At 36.2% G+C, this 23035-nt stretch overlaps 1 protein-coding gene and 1 long non-coding RNA gene across 5 annotated transcripts in view; one reads left to right on the top strand and one right to left on the bottom strand.

Moving 5' to 3' along the window:
* The window catches only part of ENTREP2 (endosomal transmembrane epsin interactor 2), a 160835-nt gene that overhangs the window by 62269 nt on the left and 75531 nt on the right, over positions 1-23035 (bottom strand). The gene's annotated exons all lie outside the window — the stretch shown is intronic.
* LOC142038518 (uncharacterized) lies at positions 16783-22286 on the top strand. Its single transcript, XR_012652586.1, has 3 exons — positions 16783-16888; positions 19908-19972; positions 21524-22286. It is a non-coding gene; the product is annotated as an uncharacterized LOC142038518 (long non-coding RNA).

The raw sequence follows: 23035 nt of genomic DNA, 5'->3' as shown, positions 1-23035 counted from the left end.
AACAGTACTGAACATGATCCTTCAAAAGAATAAGAATCAGTCATTAGATTCTGGGTTTTTTCCAGATATGAAGACCTTTTAGTGAAATGATACAGTACAAAACAAAAACAAAAGAGAGCCAAATATCTTTCCTTTCCTCCTACTGAGTGAAGAAAGAACTGTTTAGGATACAGAACACAGGAAATTATCAACCATAATGCAGCTTATGCTGGTGGAGAATCACAAAACAAGAATTTTCATATTGATATAAAACAGAAGTGGAGTAATATGCCTTCAAGTACTAACCAGATTGCCAGCCACCAATATTTATGAAGCTTATCTTTCTACTAAGTAAAACAAATGCACTGGCTTATTTCATTCCTTCAGCAGCAACAATAAAGAAAAGAGAAGACAGATGCCAGATAACACACAGTCCTGCTGTTCACTCTGCCCACAACACATTCATACTTAACTAGCACAACTGCTTAATCTCCTCCCCTTTTGTGTTAGCTTGTAAGCATAAAAAGGAACATAAAGCATTAAGATGAATATAGTGAAAGAAAATACATTATCATTCTATTCATGTTTCTTTGAATAATTTATCTATGTAAGTATTCCACATACTTATGCTTTTATGCATATTTTTTCTAGAGTCTTGCAAATGCTTTGAACTGATTCCATTGTGTTTTGCTGACAGGCAAAATTAAGATTTACTACCTATACAAAGGTTCATGTCTGAGGTACATACGTTACCTTTTGGGATAAAGAAATTAAGCATATTGGGTTATTTCATCAGGTGTCACCTCTAAAAACTTCATTGCTAGGTCAAGTATCTATACAGGTGTGCTGGTTTTGGCTAGGACAGAGTTAATTTTCTTCATAGTAACTAGTGTGGGGCTATGTTTTGAATTTGTGCTGGAAACAGTTTTGATAATACAGGGATGTTTTCCTTACTGCTGAGCAGGGCTTACACAGAGGCAAGGCCTTTTCTGCTTCTCACACCACTCCACCAACGAGTAGGCTGGGGGTGCACAAGAAGTTGGGAGGGGACACAGCCAGGACAGCTGACCCCAAACAACCAAAGGGATATTCCAGACCACAGGACGTCATGCTCAGCATATAAAGCTGGGGAAGGAGGAGGAGGGGGGGGCACCTGGAGTGATGGCGTTTGTCTTCCCAAGTAACCATTACGCGTGATGGAGCCCTGCTTTCCTGGAGATGGCTGAACACCTGCCTGCCCACGGGAAGTGGTGAATGAATTCCTTGCTTTGTTTTGCTTTGCTTGTGTGCGTGGCTTTTACTTTCCCTATTAAACTGTTCTTATCTCAACCCGCGAGTTTTACTTGTTTTCAATTCTCCTCCCCATCCCACTGGGGCTGGGTGAAGGAGCGAACGAGTGGCTGCATGGTGCTTAGTTGCTGGCTGGGATTAAACCACAACAGGTCTTCATCTGACTGATCAGATCACTGAACAAAGCATAAATAAAAGACATGCAGGATTGCAGAGGACTTTTTAATGTATCTTTAGTAGAATGAATATCTGATTTATTCAAAGGTGAATTACTTTTGAAACAAAGAACAGGGGAAACTTTGCCTTTCAGTCATTTCTGTGTCCTTAGAAAAAGGGAACCATACATTGCGTATTCAGGATAACCTCTGCTTCTGAATCACTTGAAATGGATGACTGTAAGAAAGAGCACTTGCCATGCACAAGTCTACAAATAGAAATACTACATTCTGGGATTCTAAGAAGCAGGCAGTTAGCAGCCTCTGGCCTAGTGCTATCAATTTGGCTGTAATGAACATATGCATTCCTCTGTAAATTCTCTTTTGACCTGACCTCTCCAGCAAACAAGGATTACGAGAAAGGATGTTCCCAATCAAAAGAAAAAGGTTTAATTATCACAAATGCTCTGATGAGCCTTGATTATTTCTGCAACATCAAACTGATGCAAAAGATTTTGCAAAATACTAAGGGATACTGTAGGATAGGTATTAGCTAAAGAAAGCAAACTGAAATTTGGCAAGGAATTAACCCACTCAAATATTCCAGAAATTGGTTTTAATTGAATTACACATTTCTGAAAACTGTTTTAAGTATAAATATGCAGAGTATATCAAGAATGAGTTTTAATCATTGCAGTCCCAACATGCACACTTAATAAGAGACCACACCATACACATCTGTACAGAATGAAAATTCAGTTCTCACTATGCCTTTACAAGGGATGGCCTGTAATAAGGGACCTTCCATACTGAAAGAAAAAAAATAATTATTTAAGCCCTAACTTTAACAAGTTATGTTATCTTTCCATTATAAAGGAAGTTATTTGTAGTCCTATCTTTAGTAAAATTTGTAAACATGCCTCTAAAAATAAATAAAGAGTACCATGGAAATCATCAAACTAAAGAGGCCTGGATATACTGAAAACGTTTGAAAATACAGTGCAATTACCACTTATCTTTCCTACTCCGATCATTGTTATTCGTTTTTCATGTTTCTGACACAATGCTATTTTTGATAACTGATTAAAAAAATATTTAAAGTGTAATTTGGAAAACATATTCACTGGACTATACTAAAAATGAGGAAAGAACTTCTGGAGACATTGCTTTCCAGTCATGTCACAGCAGAATTTTCTGCAATGTTCTCTCTTAAGAGGACACAAATCTAAGAATGCATGTGTATTTAATAAATAATATGAAAATATGTAAATATAGTTGTTATTTTACAGACTGCATATACCATCAGAAGAACATTTCTCCTATCAGTGTCACAATTCTGCCTCATATTTTTCAGTCACCATAGTCTGAGCAATAAAATATGAAAAACTACAGACAGCTATATTCCCTAAAACTCACTAACTCGTTTGACAGTAATACACAGATTAAATCAGTGTCAAAATGGTTGTTAATCATACTGCAAGAGAACAAACACTGAGGATTATATTATGCTTTAGGACACTATTCAATACTGTCACAGTGCAATTTCTTTCAGGGAGGAAGAACTTCCAGCAGCGATACTGAAAAAGTTAGGCAGTTAGGCAAAATGGAGAAACACCCCACAAAAAGATCTAAAGTACAACTATGAATATGCATTGCATTTGCATTTTATAGAACAAGAATACAAATAAAGAACTATCTTCTTGGTACCTTAATTATTCCAATATTGGTCATTCATGCCTTTTCAACAACGGAAATGAACTTAGTACTTTAATACCAAAAACCCTCACAGAGATATGATAAGGACATATTTTTAACTGATCAATTCTATGAAATGCACATTTGAATATAGAGAGAGAACATTTAAAAGCCACCACATTGCCCGACAGTCTGAAGCTGTATGAAACCTGCATCTACACTGGTGTCTGGATGCTTCTGAGATATGAAGTGTTAATTTAAAAGTCATCTATAAGATAGGGTAGTTCCCCACCATACTTTCTAGACAGAGTAGTATGTGAGATAATCCATTTGTACATCACCATAGAAATTAATTTTGTTTTCCTTATTAGTTTCTTATTGTCCTAGACTCAAGAAAATATTTTTACTGACAACTCAATAAAGGGCGATATCCTGGAAAAAAAAAATAAATTGCATTTCAGAAACATATACTGTTCTCATTTCTTTCTTCTCCCTTTCCATCCGCCTGTAATTATATACCAGAAAAATATTGCAGAAGCTCTAATACTTCCATGACAAAAGTAATTTACGCCAACTTTATTCTTATTTGAGCAACTACTTCAGTGCTCAAAAAGCAGAAAGATGGAATATGATCTTTGTGGGAGATGGTCCTTGCATCATAACTGAGCTTGATTAAAAGGCACTATGGTGTCTTAAATCTGCTGTAATGACAAAAGAACTTCTACCCACCTACACTACACTTGGATTTTGGGTAGAAGAGACTAAAAATGGCTTGCAATTGTATGTTGCCAGAAGTTCACCATAGAGTCTAAAAATGCTAACATAGGACATTTATGGTACCTTCTCTATTCTCATCAGTGACCTTATGACTGGTGGTTAAAAGGAAAGTAAAATTTTTTTTAAAAACAATTAATATTAAAATGTTCAGTCATGGTCAAAAACTTTTTTGTGATGATCGCTACAGCTATACTTAAAATTGTATTTGTAAGAAACCTTAACTTCTGAAGAACAATATGGAAAAACAGTCCTAAAAATAAACCAGTTATTCTATGAGTACTGTAACAAATGAAGCCTCGTTTCCTATGATGTTTTGTTTCAACCACATTTCTTATTCACACTGCATTCTCCTATGTTTTCTTATCACCTCTCAAAGAGTCTCAAGTTCCTTTTCCTTCTATCTTTCCATGGTCCAGCTATCTGCCACCATACAAGAAACACCACAGGTCTGTGACTAGTTGCAAACTGCATGTGCTGTCTGACCAATGTGGGTGTGCTTGGCAGATCAGTTAGCTGACCAAATAGTCATGTTAGTCTTTCCCTTGGTGGGAACACTCATTCCAGTTATATCCTCTACTCAGTTACCAATATTATCTATACTTCAAGGATTTTTCTCTCTCTAAAACCTATATTCTTCTGTCAGATTTGGTTGAAATTGTTCTGTTTGCTCCAACATTACTAGGGAGGAACAGCAGACAATGAAAGAGACTTTATAAAAGCTGTTTCTTTAGAAAAATACTGGAACATAGGTTTATACACAGCAATTCACAAGATCTGGGATGTGGAAAGTCTAAAGATTCCAGGGCAAAGAGAGGTTGGCAACCCTAAATCTACACTTCCATATCTGTGCGGAACTAAATTTCTGTAAAAATGAATAATGCTTTGATTGGAGCATGTCTGCAAATTTTTTTTACTGTATCATAAGCTTCTCTTACCTATAACTGTGGTTTAAAGCTTTTATTTTTTTGTCTGAGAATTGTTTTTGTCATAACATGGGACAATTGAAAAAGGTGAAGGATAACGAACCTTTTCAATACAAATGTCTTCTTGCACTGTGAATACACACACAATGGCAGCTCTCAGATGTTCCTGTCTCCTATGAAAACTTTGAGATTCCTTATTATTTCTCATAATGTAACGTTTTTGGCTGTAATAAAGTTTCTACTCAAATAGTGGTACTGTACAAAAACAGGTATGGTTACAGATCAACACATTTTGGCATTTTATTGTGTTCAAAATACAGCTCATTTTTAAGGCAACTTTTAAGAATAGCAGGCAGTATGACTATAGAAATCTGAAAATTAGCACCTTTTAGAAAATTATTAGTATTCTCAGTGAGATTATTTGTGAAGTTTTTTTCTGCACATTTCTTAAACGTAGATACAACCATACACCTGCCTTCAGAATGTCCTAAAGTAGATCGTCTTAATTTTATGGATGCTACCAAAAAAATCAAAGAGATTTAGAGAACCTGATATATTCTCTCCCTCCATCCTTTTTCATCACTTTCATTTTTGTCTCTTAACGTTGCTTTTTTCCTCCACAATGGACCTCAAGTAATTTATTCTCTTTTGTTTTTACCATAAGCTTTTGAATTCCTTTCATCTTATTTCCCAAAGGCACAGTTAAAACTGTATTACCTGCAAAAGTGCAATCTTTAATCCTTGAGATAGTTGGCTTAAACCACCTTTTTGCCCTTACTTTTACTGTGTCTTTCACAATTTGTTTCTTGAAGTGTTAGGAGTGAAAAAGGGAAGAAATAAAAGAACAACCAACTCTAGTATACAATGCAGTTTGTGACTTACAACAGAAGACATTAACATTTTAGATTTTCTGCCAATGCAGAGCTTTCTACCACAAAGTTGTACATCAAAGCAAAAAACATACTGGAGAAGCCATAGTATGCTAGTACTACTCTAAAGAAGTAAGTTTGAGAAGACAGCGTTTCTTACGCAAAAGGAGAAAAATTTAATAACTGGATAACTTCAAATTCCATTACAATAATACTGATAATTCAGTATCATCCACATTCTTAAAAAAAAAAGTTAAAACTGCTAGTAAAACAAATACCTAAGGACTCCTAACTGCAAACTTAATACTTGCAAAGATACAGCCCTCACGATGTCTGAAGGTAACCATCAGTTAAATATTCAATTAAATGCATCATATTATAATCTTAAGAAAAACTAACAGCCATTATTAAATTTCTATAACAAGGAAATACTCCAAAAATGTCCATGCTAACTGTAAGTATATCAAAGCATTATGTAAGTGCCAACGCATTCCTCTACATTGCTATGTAATCTTCTCAACTAATACTGCTAATATACCAAAAAATCTGCTCACAAATTTTAGAAATAAATCTGCCAAATATGAAACTGGTCAAAGCTTTCATTTTAAGATCAAATAAGTCACTGAAAGTGTGGAGCATGCATCTGACATTTAATATATAATTAAGACTGAAGGAGCAAAATTCTTAAAAAAACTAAGATTATGACCAATATGTGGCATTCGCATACCCATACAGTGTGTAATCACGTATTACAACCATTCAAGGCCAAAAATTTTGTGCCTAATGAATATCTATATTCCAGTTCATTAACTGGCCCTTCTTCTTTGTTCCGTATTTGCACAAAGACCATACTATATTGTTTCCTTTCAAGCAAGAAATCAAAGAAGTCCAAACTACAAAACAGTGGAGGTAGAGGGTGAATACATACAGAAAACTCTTCCTGAACTCTTAACTACTGGTAAGTAACTCTGGTTTCTTCTCCATGTTATTAATATTCACTTTCTGGATAATTCTAAATACTACCCTCCTCTATTACCATGAATTACCCAGAGATGATCATCAGAGCCCTCCAAGTGAAGTCAATCACAGGACAATTTCACCAACAGAAGCATGATCCCTACAGCTCTCCGTAAAGTTTGTGCTAGATACAAACCTGAATAGCATCTCAAATGACAATTTTCTGTGGGTGTCAAGGAAGAAAGCATTTGTCAATAACAATACTGACAAACATTAAGACCCAGGACAGTTAACACTGCACACTGGATTAGTATCTACCCAGTGGTCTCATACGAGGACTTGACGTGGTCCAAAATTCATTGATGCCGAGAGAGAGAGAGAGAGGAGCACATCTAAATCTTTCAGCTAGGGATGTAACAAGTTAGCGTGCACTTTGGAAGTGTTAACTCCCATGTGGGTGGAGTAATGTTTTCCGCATAACCAGTACCTGAAGTGATGCTTCAAAACTGTAGGCATGAAGTTTAGATAAAAAATGGTTAAATGAGTGTCATGGTTTAACTGCAGCCAGCAACTAAGCACCACGCAGCCACTCACTCATTTCACCCCCACCCGGTGGGATGGAGGAGAGAATTGGGGAAAAAAAGTAAAACTCGTGGGTTGAGGTAACAACAGTTTAATAGGACAGAAAGGAAGAAAATAATAATTATAATAATGACAATAATAGTAATAATAGGATTGGAATATACAAAACAAGTGATGTACAATGCAGTTGCTCACCACTCACTGACGGATGCCCAGTTAGTATCCGAGCAGCAACCCACCCCCACACCCCCAACTTCCCCCTGGTTTATATACTGGGCATGACATCACATGGTATGGAATATCCCTTTGGCCACTTTGGGTCAGCTGTCCTGGCTGTGTCCCCTCCCAACTTCTTGTGCCCCTCCAGCCTTCTTGCTGGCTGGGCACGAGAAGCTAAAAAATCCTTGACTTAGTCTAAACACTACTTAGCAACAACTGAAAACATGAGTGTGTTACCAACACTCTTCTCATATTGAATCCAAAACATAACACTATACCAGCTACTAGGAAGAAAATTAACTCTATCCCAGCCAAAACCAGGACAACTAGCTTCCTTACAACAGATTCCATGATCTCATTATGAGCCATCTCAAAAAATATTTCCTTTGTTATAAAACTTGCCATTTCATTTGTTGCCACCTTTTGCTACGAAAAATAATTATGCCCTATTGACCTCCCCCAGGCCAGTAATGCCCTTTGTAAAATTGGATCTGTCTTATTCAAGACAAAGAGTCATCATACCTATCACTATTCCTGTCACCTTTCCCTTACGCTTTTCCAATGAGGTAATTGGAACTACACACAGCATTCAATACGTGGGTTTAAACTGTGACATACATAACAAGATATGATGGCTTGTTCTGTATTTCCTTCCTAATAACACCCAGCATTTTATGTGTATTACTGAATGCTAAGTATTTAATTTCTCCGTCATACAGCATTTATCATAATTCAACTTCTAAGTCCTCCTCTGTAGCATTTACCCCACTAGCAGTAAGTCATACACAGGATACCTAGCACACATATATTTGATATAGCAACACTCAAGTACAAAGCAGCACTGGAAGGAAATAACACCAGAGGAACAAACAAATATCACAGGGGAGCAGGTCTGTCTCCTAACTCTGGCTCTGCTAATGACCAGCTGTTTGGCCTCAGGCAAGCTACTTCAAATGAATGCCTTTTCTGTAGGTGTGAAGTGAGAACTTGGAGACCATATAACTTCATAAGTACCTTCATGCATCTGACCGTATTAACTAATTTGCAAAATGTATGCATCAAGAATTTATGTACCAGAATACATAAATCAAGAGCTCCTTCAGATTTCTCCAGGTCCAGCCTTGTGAGCTTGAGTTCGGTGAGCTTCAAAAGTTTATTTCGGTGACGTGTTGAATCTTACTGTACCGCTTCTTATAGGCAAACACCCATCTGTTTTGTTGACTAAAGCACATATAGAGCATTTTTTCTGTTACAAAACCCCCTAAAGTGTTTGAAGAAAAAGTTTCAAGGATGAATAACCCATTGCGGAATGAGCCATCCTCCCAGGAGTAGTTTGCGCTTTCATTTTGAACTGAATGTCAAAAAAAGACACAACTTCACATCAAACACAACTGTGTGAAAGCTGACTCACTGAAAACTTTAGCCATAAGCAATTACATCAAATATGTTGCATCCCTACATTTTCAGTACCAAGGGGGTGCACATACCTTTATGCCTGCTATATGGAAGAAAATAGGCAAATGTGTAAAGCAAAATAACTACTGCATATCAATAAATCAGGAACATAGTAAAAAAAAGCAGCACCCATTAAATACTGTTTGAAGAATTACTACTACAAGAAGGAAAAAGTCTCTATATGCAAAGTAATTAAAGTCCTCCAAAAGTGATGTAAATATTGTATCAGATGAAACCATATTTGTGAAAGCAAGCTTTTATTTCATTCCTCATACTTTCTTTTTGGAGATCTATACAAAACAAGACTTTATTTTCATTGCTGGCATTTCAATCACTACTTTCCCTTATGGTTTTCAGTGGTTTGATAGTAAAGACACTAACACTTAGAAAATGTTACCTTCTGTGCTGATGAAACATTACTCAACACTACTGTGTAGTGCACTTTGGGAAAAATCAGGAATTGACATGTTAAGTTTGCTTCTGCAAACCTGCCTCTGAACTTGTAATACTGCATCTATGTGGTTTTTTCCTGTTAATTCCTGCCCTGTAGTTCTCTGAAAGGTCATAAAGTCATCCTTGAATGAACTTTTTTTTTTACATTATTGAAATATTTTGTAGAAAGCAAGGTTTTTGAGACACTGTAGTTTGACATTAGATACTACGGACTTTTTCCAACCATGTTTAAAGTATATGCATTTTAATACACACATTTATGATTCGTGAAGTAGCAAGACTAGCCAGAGGCAAATATGTGTGCCTCTGTAAACTACTGCATAAGTAGATTAAAAACTTGCAGTGTGATATTTTGCTCACAAAGCTTTAGCTGACGTGGTCTACACGTAGTAACATTTATTATCATTTATTCTACAGAATTTATAGTTTCCCTGACAGAGATGCAGAAGGACACAAGCAGAAGCAAAACTGAAATTTATGAGCACCAAGCATTATGAAGTGGTGAGATCAGCAACTGTGCCAGTACTAAGTTAATGCAAGATTATCTGGGGTACATGCACAAGCTGCCTGTTGGATCAGCCAGACACTGAATTTAATATGAAGATTTCTGACTTTTCTGTGAAGTCAGCTTCTCCACAATAAACACATGCGCATTCTCTTTCCCCGCAATGCAGACAAGCAGCTCATCTCATTTCACCAAGAGGTAAATAACATTTTTATGGCTAATAGTGTGCTCATGGAAAACTTACATGAGTTGCTGAAGCACTATAAATCATACCTTATCTTATTTCAGACTAACATTTCTTCTTGCCTATTTCCTTAAATAATCACACCCCTAATAATAAGTATGATGAAGTTTTAAGATCTGTTATACTAAGTAACAGATAATAATCTGTGTATATATACTCTCTCCCAATGGTCCCTTCAAAAACTTTGCAGAAACTCAAAAATTTAGCAACATATGACCTTAAGAATACAGGAGTACTTCGCATTAAATCAAGTAGTAGTGATTATATTTTGTTGTTGATATTATTACGATAATTTAAATTATTACTATTATTATAATCTAAATTATCTAATTGATATTTTTATATTTCAATATATCTGATCCCATTGTTTCCTGTATTCTCAAATCATTCATCCAGGAAAAGAGTTCAGAATAAATACACTCAAATTTTGCCTGCTTCTGTAATAAATCTAAGATGGAAAAAAAAATAATCTCTTAAATCACAGAATCCATAGACTAAAAGACTTGATGGGCACTGTCTCTTATTTCTTTTCAGTGTGGTGCTATGTGCATTAAGAAGCACTTGTGTTAAGTGGAGCCTGAAGTGGAGTTTGTCCCAGATGAGCCTCCTCTTACTGAGCAACTGGGCTTACTCAAGGCAGGGAAAATTGCTGGGACTGCAAGATGTGGGCCAGACGGTCTCTGCATGGAGCAGAGCTCGAGGAGCAGGCAGAGCAGGCAGCAGCAGCCAGGCTGCACAGAGGACAGAAGAAACCATGTTAGGAACCTGACAGAGAGGAACAGAGTGGTGTGCTGCCACTTGGAAAATTACTGAGGAAAGCAAACTAGCAAGGATTCTACACAAAGCTATCTGGATTCTGATAAGATTCATATAAAAACTCTTTAAAAATTCCTATCCTCTCTTCCCTAGTTCCATTATAAAAGTATTATAGTTTATATTCCAAGAAAAACTGGCTTTAAAAGCACATTGATCTTCCCTACCCAATTCACTGTAGTAGAATGCCTAGACAGCTCTACCTCAAATGCCTGGCCAACACAAGGTCCTACCATCAACAAAAACCAAAGTGCAGCTCTTCAACTAAGTAAAAAGAAGCATAAGTAGCTAGTAATACTGGGAAGCCCAAACTACATACTTTTAAACTAAGGTATTGATTTTTAGTAAGATTTATTAACCATTGGAATACTGTATCTATGAGCAGGATGGAGTGTTCATCACAAAGGCAATACCAGATAGCATTTTTTTTAAATACTAAAAAAAAAATTTTGGACTCTATGCCACAACTCCAAAGGAAGTTTTGCAGTTCGTGATCAAGGTTGTTTGGGCTGTTATTTTAAGAGGTCATAGTACATGATTTTACTGATCCCTTCTGCCCTTGTAATTTATTCAGCTATAAAGTATACAACCCAGAAATATCAGAAGATAAAACTCAGACTTCATTTAATTACAGATTAGAGAATTAAATAGATAACTCACACATAATTTTAAAATGAGCCATTAAAAAAAACTTACTACACAGAAATGGCAATCAAATCAACACTGTTGACTCATGGTTTGCAGGTACACAAGAAACAACAAAATTTAGCTTCCTATTATTTGCCTCACAACAGACATTCTTTTGTTTCATGATTCAATTATATCACTTTCAGAATTATTTCTCAACACTTGCCAAGGAAAGACTGGTAATGAAAAAGTGTTGGCATTTCATATCTGTTTAATTCAGCATTCCATGTCCTTTGCCTAAATTAAAATAAAGGTTTGAACAAAAATATTTTCTCTAGGTCTAAAGCAATGTTTTATGTTAAGCAGGCAGAAATATTTCCTGCTGTGTGGCACAGCATCAGGTTAAAGTTTTTAATGCTTTTATGTTAAGAACCATAAATTATATTCTGTTTTATCCTAAAATACATAAAACCATTCCAGTCATTATTAAATTAAATTACATTTCCTCCAGATAAAATGCCTTTTGACTAGGTCTAATGAGGCTATTTAACTTTTTAAGAGAAAGCTGAAAACTTGGTATAAATATTAAAATACACGCAACTATTTCTAATTTCAAAGCTAAATATTTCAGATTAAAACTTCTAAAATTAAACTTGGTCTACGTGATTTTATTGACCATGTTATGGTCCTATTAACTTATTTTCATTCGAATAGATCTTGTAATTTCATTAATTTTTTACTAGTTGTTCGGTTGTATCTTCATTTCTATATTTCTTTGTAAAAATTTTCTGTGGAAAAACCTAACTAGAACTTCAAAAATTATGCTATTTGAGATTGTAATAAATGCTACAGTTTTTAATTTACAAGAAAAAATTAAGCCTCTGTCCTGCTCCATTTTATTTATTGTTAGAGTAGCAATTAGCTTCAACCAGGAGTCAGCAAGCCATATCTTCAAAATAATTATCTGAAAGCTGTTGACAAGAGCACAGCACACAACAGAAAGGGGCACGATGTGTTTCCAGTAGGATTTGCATCACAAAGAACAATATCTGTTTAAATACCAGAAGTTGTAGTTTCTGTATCACTGTCTAGTAAATAACAACAACAACAACAACAATACAGTTAGGGATTTGGGAGTTGCTTCCCAGGCTTTTCAAGAACCCTGGAATGCAAAACACAAACTTGTTTGTATACAGGAGTACAGAGTGACAGATACAGGGAAAGATCTATTTATATCAAAACAAATCTCCTCTAATATCTCATAGTAAGAGTATTCCATTCAATACCTCCAAGAAATTCCCTGTCAGTAAAGGCAGTTTGCATAGGTGGAAATTCTGATGGCTATACAGATTATTTCCTCAAGTGCGATCAGATGAAAGGAAGGACTGCAACACAACAGTGAGTTCAGCATTGTCATATTCTACATACAATAATATGTGTTTGTTATTTCTGTAATGCTGTATTACAGCAGTATCAATTTACAGTTTAATATTTTTTAGGGAAGTGTAACAGGGGGCCTGATTTAGTAATAAAGCCCTCATGCTCTCAGCTCAGAAACCCTAATTAAGTAAAAATTTGTCAAAACTAGATACTTCGGAATCTATTCATTTTCTGCTATTTTGATTCTAATTAACACTTTTAACATCTACACCTTTCTGAAGTGCGTTAAAAGGAACAAAGAGTAATTCTAGAAAGCTTGGTAACCAAAGCATTTTTCCCCTGAAGCATAAACAAAAGCTACTATACAGAATCTTACAGCTCATGAAGTACTTGAGCTGTAGTTTGAGAATGAAGCACTGGAAAACTTGCAGTACTACTTGAAAATGAAAAGCTTAGTCCAAACAGATAATTTTATTAGTTGCTCTGCTGGTTATATCATCTCCCTACCATTCTTAGCAGGGCAGCAAACACTTCTACATCTACATCTGCAGTAATTAATTGTGATATCTAAAAAACTTTTCAGCCTGTTTCAAACCCTTTTCACGCCCTAACAATAATCCATTCCTCTTGTCCACGCCCCCTTCTCCCCCTGCCCCAGTGAGCAGCCACAGAAGTTAACTTGCAGGTTTCAGGCATATTTGCTTCTATTTTTCCATTCTTTGCTAAGAAGAAACTGCAACAGCTGAAGAAATTCTGACAAAGCAAAAATTAAAAGGGTTTTGCAGCTGCACTGCAACAGGATCCTTTCCAAAAGGGAGCCTTATACTCTGTGCACTGCTTTGGCATCCATTTGCCACGTGAGGATGAACATGTATCAGGCAAATCCATTACCACTGCTTTATGCAAATTCATACTAAAAGTCTTACCATTTGCTTTCAAGACCTTTCCACCAAAGGTTCCTGAAATGAAAAGATTTTGTGTGTCTGCTAGAAACCTGGAGCCTGTAAGGGGTTTGTTTGTGTCAATCTATCCCATCAGTGACAAAAACACCCTCTTGCCCCCGCAACTTTTACATGCTGGAATTGGTTCCCTCAAATTCTCTTAAGATTCTGCATGTTGACCCTCACTACAAAGTATTAAAATTTTCAGGGCTTCCAACAAATATACAAATACATAAACATACACAAGTAAAAAATAACATTATATTATAAAATATAAATTATGTAATTACATCATCCATACCATATATTCAATATACTGTATTATACTACTAAATATATTTAAAACTTAAAATAGACAATATGACATACTTTTCACATTCCCTCATTTGAAAAGTGCGTTTTATAGTGATCTTAATATTGGTGACCTACAGGCTGCTACTATATGAAAGAGGAACAAGAAGAGAAGCTTTACTTTTTTGCAGATAAAATTCAAGCCATCTCTTGAAGTATTCAAGTAATGCAACACATTTCCAACAGCAATATTAACAAAGCAAACTTTGCTGGCAATTATTTTCATAGCAGAGAACAAGTTTAGTTTTGTCAAATACTCTATTAAAAGGGCAAGGGGAAGTGACAGCTGGCATCCTACAGAACCTCATACAAAGTTTGCTACATGAAAACAAGCACTCAAAAGAATCTTTCAATGATCTGCAGTTAATACTGCAACAAAATTAATCAGATAATCTTTACTATGTGTCCAGGCAGTCAAGAGAAGTCCTTTTGACAAAAAAATTGTTTTATATAGTAGTTTGTATTGTCTAATTTTTATCACTGACATTTCCATTTATACACCAGTGCTTACCTAAATAAAAAAATCCATGCGCATGAAATCTACCTAAATTATTATTTTGAAAGACAAAGAAATCAAACACCACTATCCTATTTTAATGCCACTCAAAATGCTGTCAATTTGAAATGCTTCAAAAATGACTGCTCCAACTCTACAATCAGGTGGAAAAAGCAGAGTTTATATCCAGTGTGATCATCGACACTCCAAACAAATGCTTTCTGAATAGAATTTTGACTACATAAGCCAGATTTAAAACTTGCAACTACCTCAGCTGTACAAGTTTAATTTTCCTTCCAACATATTCTCTGAGGAAGCAAAAACTGAAACTTTTTAAAATTACCTAATAAAATACTGATTCTCAAAAATGTTCCATGACAATAGCAGAACATGGTTAGATTAGGTAAGAAGACATTTTTCTCAATTAGTTTTGTATATAACAAAACAATCCATAGTTAAACAAAACAGCTAGCTAAATCAGTAAACAGAAATTAATAGATTTTAAAAAAAGTGAGAGTAGTCTAGTAACTTTAAAACAAATCTACATAAGACTGAATTTATAGTCCGATAGCAACGGCATTAATAGGGTCCTCCATATAAACAATATAGTACTTTTTGCAAGTGTCACATTGCTGGAAGGATTCACCTCCATGGAAGTGTCAGTGCAATGTTGCTGCTCCATATAAATTAACCTTCCATAACATCAGTAGCAGAATACCCTGAGGAAATAAAAGCTCATGTTGTTCTGCTGACAAGGACAGGCATCAAAAGGCTATGCAAGCAGCCCTTCCTGGCAGTAGCATAATTAGAGAGAAGCAGGTTGTAAAGGTCAAATACACAGATATTTTGCATCTGTCTTTCCCAAAACATTAATAGCAATTAACTACTATGTACAATTATTCTTATTAATGAACAATTGTGTGGTCTCTCTGAAAGCTATCACGCCGGAATACTTTTACTTTCATCATTAAGGGAGAATGTTTCTGTCAAGTAAGCAAGGTCAGCAAGCCACAACTGCTAAATTATAATCAGCAGTACCTGAGCATTTTCAGAATCAGACAGTTTGTGAGGCAAGGCTTCAATGTGGACAGTGGTTTTTCCAAATTTGATTCTACTATAACCTCATTATAGTTTCGGCTGTTTAAAGAAAAAATGCACACACATCTCTATGGAGATCCATCAATACATGAACTTTAAAATTTCTAAGACCTTCATTCATGTATCTGCGGCAGAACTGAATCCATAGGGTTTTGTGAGATTTTATAGCATCTGTAGTAAGGAAACCCAAACACTCGGATCACAGGCATGTCTAACTCAGGTTCTAAACTGCAATTCACCTGGCAAACAAATCCCACTGAAACCAAAGTATTTTTCTTCAACAAGCACAGGATAATTAGATTCTCTTTGGATAATGGTGCATTTCCTTCCATCTGTTGCACAAACAAAACTGAAATCACATGAGTTTTGATTGTATAAAGAATGAGGTATCCATCCCCAACTCCATCACCCCCCCAAAATACTTTATATTAGTTCATGCAAATATTTATTCTACTTTTAAATAAAAACATTTCAAACTCGATTCATCTCATCTAAAATAAATTTCTGAAGTTACTGTTTCCTCACCATTCTAAAACAAAAGACAAAGTTTAACAAATACTTTCCAAGCTGCCCAACTAGCCAGCTCCAGTGATACCATACAGATGCAGCTTTACTCCAGTTATCCAAATCAGAGGATGAAAAACATAGTCATCAGCTTTGCCTTTACATACATGGATAAAACAAACACATCAAATTATAATTTTCTTTTCCTAGATAGAAACAGAATTTAATTTTTATGTTATTATAGCATATACTGTTTACAATAGAAGAAAATCCTATATTGACAGGACATGTGAAATTACATAACAAGATATTTCTATTTACCTGTTCTGAAGAACAGTTCAATTAAAAGCTGATGACCATTAAAAAAGCCCTGATCAGCAGAGGGATGGTCTACACTGACTAAGATCTGCAGAGCAGCATCGAATTGCCAGCTCTCCCTCCCAGGCTTCCTTTCCTACATGACTCAGCAGTGTGGGCAGATTTCTCATTTCTCCACTGTGACACTAGGACCACTCCAACTCTCTAGACCCCAGGAGTGGCCTGTCCAACACAGAGGCTTTTCTTACATTCCTAAGGTAAGCTCTAACCAACTTGTTTTGCTCTACAAACCCTAATGGAGGGGACTGGCTATAATGTTGATTACATGAGGCAGAACTGTTTGCTACTGGCAACACTAACCCACAGTTGCTCACTGGGCCCTATTAACAGGAGTTCACTCCTCCCTTCCCCGCCCACACAGTCCCTATAGTACACTGCACTGCTGACATGTTTCTGTATCTGTGTGAATGTCCATATACATTTCTTTAGCTCTGTGCATAAGTAAGTTTCTGCTCCTCCATTCTGTCTATACACAAGTGAAAACTTACCAGGGTAAGGGCAACAACAAAAGGGGGAGGGCAGATAGACTGCCTGTATTATGTATCTCTAATTTTTTGCCACTTTAGTATTAGAGAAAGTATACAATGTCTTGAGCCATTCTCTATAGGTCCTTTTTCTTGTTGTATCTACTTTTACATGCAAGGACCATTCTAGCAAAAAGTAGTCCGGTTTTTGCTGTTTTCTCTACTGTCTGAAAAAGTAATGGAGAAAACCAGTATATGTTTGCCTATTGCAAACAAAGCTCTGTTAACAAGAAGCAAATATTTTATTTTTCCAGTCAAATGCAAATACTGGTTCTCTACTGTTGTTCTCACGCATATAGCAGATTAACATATACTATCCTGTATTTCCAACTTTTCTAGTATTATGCCAGAAAGCATGAACATTTTCCTACTGATTCCTGATAGCTGTCACTCATTTATATTAAAAAGCAAATCCCTACATACATAAAATGCTGATATGACTATACAGATTATAATATAAATAAACCCCAAGCAGTTACAGTATAGCTTTACAGCTTTTAAAAATTTCAGTAGTGGATATTACAGTAAAGCTTTTTTTTGGAAATCATGCAGCAAAACAACAGAGAGAGAAAGAGAGATCGGTAACTTCACGATACATTTATCTCTGTATTTAGAAGTACACTCAAAAACATGTCTATGCTGTGGTCACTTTTACTACCCTAAACTGCAGGTCTCCTCAAACAGAATAAAGCCACTGAATTATTCTGATGGGCTGAATTTTCATAAAAAATGCCAAGTTAAAAGAAATGAGATCTACTAATCCACCTACAACTCAAATGGAAATAAAAATATGTCAACAAATTGACTTTTAAATTACACTGCTCTTCAAGGAGACCAAACATGGTAGCAGTATTAGTAAACAAGCTATGCTGATGACCAAACATAGCAGCTGAAGAGAGATCAAAATAAGACAAAAGACTGAATTGCTTTTTCTCTTCACCAGCTTTCAATATTGCAATGTGTCGTGGTTTAACCCCAGCCAGCAACTAAGCACCATGCAGCTGCTCACTCACTTTCCCCCTACCCAGTGGGATGGGGGACAAAAATCAGGAAAAGAAGTAAAACTCATGGGTTGAGATAATGGTTTAAAAGAACAGAAAAGAAGAAACTAGGAATGATAATGATAACACTAATAAAATGACAACAGTAATAACAGAAGGATTGGAATATACAAATGATGAACACTGCAATTGCTCACCACCTGCCGATCGACACCCAGTTAATCCCTGAGCAGCAGTCCCCCTGCCCCCACTCCCCCCAGTTTATATACTGGGCATGACATCACATGGTATGGAATACCCCCATGACCACTTTGGGTCAGCTGCCCTGGCTGTGTCCCCTCCCAACTTCTGGTGCCCCTCCAGCTTTCTCACTGACTGGGCATGAGAAGCTGAAAAATCCTTGACTTTAGACTAAACACTACTTAGCAACAACCGAAAACCTCAGTGTGTTATCAACATTCTTCTCATACCTACCTCAAAAACATAGCACTGTACTAGCTCTTAGGAAGACAATTAACTCTGTCCCAGCTGAAACCAGGACATAATGCCATGGAAATCAGCAAAGAGGAAACACCTGAAAAATCACAGGTTACAAAAAGCTAAGAGACTGCTTCTGACTGTGCTGCCCATGTCCATTCCCCTGCCATACTGGGAACCAAAATTACAGGAGCTCAAAGGATTTGGTATCTTCATGGGCCTCTGTTGAATAAAGCTACTATTGCAGCAATTCAGGGGCAGCACTTGATTCGCATTTCACTGCCACACGCAACCAGGGAGTTCAAGGCTGTGGAATACTCTGAGAGGACAATTTTCATTCGCTTACTGTCTTTGAACAGAAAAGACATCCTTCTCCTCCCCCTCCCCTTTCTGGAGGTGGCTCTATTTGATCACATACAGCACTGCCCTGAAGAGCATGACTGTATCAAGCTTAAAGTCTGGCCAGTTCAGAAGATAATAACTTTTTTTGGGGTGGTGGTTGGTTTTTTGTTTCTTTGATAGAGTTCACAGAGCCTGTTTAGCTTATCCCTCCCCACCCCCAGAAGAGATAAGATTCTTTGCTTCTAGTGAATAAAAGTCACATATTTACTAGAAAATTTATATGTAACCATAAAACATTTGAAAACAAACACATTTAGGAGAAGCTAAATTAAAGATTGTTGCTTACTATGTTTCTTCAGATGTTAGGATGTACTGTCTCTTTTCCTGAGCATAAAATAGATACATACGATTTAGAAATAAGCATCTGATAACATAGATATGGATAATTTGTTATGACTGCTGCTCATGGCTATATAAAATCCACTGTATGGTAGAAAACCAATCACTGCCTGATTCTATGTAACACTACATTAGATCCTGTATTTTAAAAAGTGTCAAAATGCTTTTGCATTTCTACTTTTGAATAGATACACCTATATTATTTATAGATATCAGTCTTTTCCTTTCCTAACATGAAACAGTACTGTGACAATGATGAAGAGATTGAATAGATCCTTTTGAATTAAAATCCTAATAAAAAATGAAATATGACAAAATGCAGAAAAACTTTTTTCTATTCTGAACAGTGTTTCACTGCATATCTAGAGACAAACTACACAGTTTCACCTCTGAAACCATATTATTTTATGGTGTAGAAATAGAAAGCATAGCATCCAACTGAGTGTGGTCTATTTCTGTTTGCATTATTATAGATTTGTGCAGCTTCTCTACCCAAAGATTTTGCAACACTGAGCAACTAAAATGTTGAACCATAAAGGTAAGTTTTCTCAGTCTGGGATCCACGTAAGTCTGCTAAGTCATTTTAAGTCATCAGTTTAAAATCTTCAGCAATGATTATGCTTTATAAACTGTAAATAAACAGGGATCAACTGAGTTCAGTGGAAGTCTAATCTAAGAGCTGTAGGAATTTAGTAGGGAATGAATCACAGGTATCAAAATAGCTTTTGCTTCTATTATCAATCTGCTTCTACATTACGCTGTGTGTAATCACTTTTGTATTAGTACTCTAGAAGGCAGAGATGCCAAAATTAATAGAAATGTGAAAAATTATTACAAGAAGTTGGTTTTGCATGTATTTTTTCAACATATGTATTTACAATTTTAAAACATATTGACTCCTTGACTCTCAGAGCTCATATATGGCTTCTTTTGACTTTGGAAACACTTCAGTGCTTCCAAAATTCTTGAGACTACATCAACTATCAGGGCCCAAAGTACTGATATTTCATTTTTGTAATCTGGAAACTAAAAATATAATTTATCTCTCCATCATCTCCACACAATTTGTGATAAAGTGCAATGAATTGTCTTACTACTTTTTACTATATTTAGAAACCTCTACAGCTGTTAATGAAACTGCTGGAATTGAAACAAATTCATTTTTGAATATTGAGCATCAAATTATTAATCTTACTTCTTGAAAAAAATAAACAAAACAAACAAACAAAACACACCAAAACCCCCACTAATCTCTCCCTCTACAGGTTTTGTTTTCTCCAGAGTCCCTCAAACATTTCACATTTGTTACTAACTGTCACAAACTCCTTTTCTCTATGGTGTGAATGGGTTTGTTCTTGTGGTAAAATCCTTTTTTTGGTCATTATCATTCATATGCAAAAAATGGAAATACAGGGTTTTACTTGCCGTAATACCAAGAGTAATAATAAATTTAAGGTATCTTACATTTAATGTTCACTCTAATTGGAGAATTAGGAGCTTGCTTTCCTTCAGCAGTTTTCTCCACTTGACGTGTCTGCCTGCACTTTCATGAAATATCACTCAAGACAGTAAACAATATGATCTTGCTGCACATCTCAAATGTTTTACAAAATACACATTAACAACCAGATCTGTTCCTTTTTATGTAAAATGAGTGACTCATTTTTTAGTCTTTTAACATTTCTATACTTGTATCTATGCCCCAAAATGCTCTTGCGCTGATAAGGTTGAACAAACATTGATCTTGTAAAATGCATTTAGCCATAGTCATGCCTAAAATATAAAGTTATAACCAACTCTCAGGGTTGAAGGGTAGTTAATTCTTTCATTCCTTATGGCTTTATGGTCAGAAGCTACACATGGTAAAATGAAGAACAGGAAAGGGACTTAAATATCCATAACGTGAAAAAATTACTCAACACTGAAAGGAAAGCTACTTATGGAAGCAAAGGTAAATAATGTGATGTTTCCAGCATATAAACAAAAAGTGAACAATAAAGATGACTGCAGACTTATAAAGAGTGAACTAAGTATTTTACTGAAAGACAGATAGGGACATCCCTAAACAAAACCAATTTATTTTCCTCAGTGCTTACAAAGGCAGATGTCAGAAACCAAGACTAATTTACCAAGGAGGAAAGAAGAAATGCTGAAGGAAACCAGACTCACACCAAGAAAGAGTTGAAGAAATTAGACTGTGCAAAGACTGCCAAAAATTCCAGGACCAGATGTGATGCAGCCTGCATTTCTAAAAGAAGGAGCAAATGGGATTGAAGAACCATTAGCAGATATATTTAGAAAGCATGTGAGAACAGGGGAATTACTGATGGACTGAAGAGAGGCAAATGTAGCACCCATACCATACTCTTCGTTATAAGCAGTAGCAATGATACTGGAACTGTGACAGTTTCCTATTGCATGGTACTGTGCTAGCATTAACTGCTGCCATGGCAACACAATGCAATGGGAGCAGATGGGGAGTGGAAGGGTCTATTTAAGGGTAATTAAGATGCGCTTGTTTAAGAAGGGGCAAGTGTGATGCCCCAGCAGGCTTTATCTGCTCTTCAGGAAAAGCTGCTTGTGGTCTTTTAAAATTTTGCCACTGGGGATAACTAATTAGCAGATGGATGCTCAACAGAGGAGTCTAGATTCTGACATGGGTGACAGCTGGTGGCAGCTGGGCCCAGGAACAGGCAGCTTTTGTAGAAAGGGTAACAGAGAGATGCAGACAGACAGACCCAGGCAAGGAAAAGCTGTAAGAAGTGCTAAGCTGTAAAGGGGACATAGAATGTTCATTCTAAATAGATGCTTCACTGTCACACCTTTTCTCCCCCTTAATAAAGATTTCTTTAATTCACTTGCTCTGTTTTCATCTCAAGTGTTGTTTATTTATCTCCCAGTTCACAGCTTTACTGGGTCATTCTCCACTTTTTTCCTTCTTCTGTCAGGTACATTCTAACTGGCACTGCGGGTAGGTTTTTCTGTCAGTTGTTTCCATATACTAAAGAAGAAAGAAGGGAATAGGCAGCCTTAGGAAAAAAAAAAAACAAACCAACAGCAATAGGTGAGACAGTGTGCTGTTAAAAATCTAAATGTTTATGTTAATCTGCATGCAAAAAGCAATTTGGGACATGAATCATGAATGTAATCAGAATTTACACACACTCTAACTGCAAACTTTGAAGACCACACTTTCCAGATCCCCCACTCAATCCAACAAGAGGCATTAATTCACAGCCTAAACCAGCAGTTCATACACTGGGAAAACATCTCTCAGGGCAGGGGACACAGGTGGAATTTCCAGCCAACCTCTGACTTCCCCACTTCACACACACGTAAAAGCATTTCTTTTTGGCAACTAAAAGTTGCACTAAAGCCGAACAGTTACACTTGGTAATAGAGAGGAAGACGGAAGAAATGCAAGACCAACAGCTTAACTAAGAGGAAATGAGTCAATAACAGTGTCCCAAACTAATAAAGATTCAGAAAAGGCCCATTCTAGAAAGAAAACAAAACAAAACTGTCAGAAGCCTCAGATTCAAGGCACAAACATCTATCAAGAGGATTCAGATAGGAAAGCTCATCATATCTGACAGACTAC

The sequence above is a fragment of the Buteo buteo genome, chromosome 13, assembly GCF_964188355.1.
Source record: "Buteo buteo chromosome 13, bButBut1.hap1.1, whole genome shotgun sequence".
NCBI lineage: Eukaryota > Metazoa > Chordata > Aves > Accipitriformes > Accipitridae > Buteo > Buteo buteo.
This window is presented reverse-complemented; position numbering and strand designations above follow the sequence as displayed.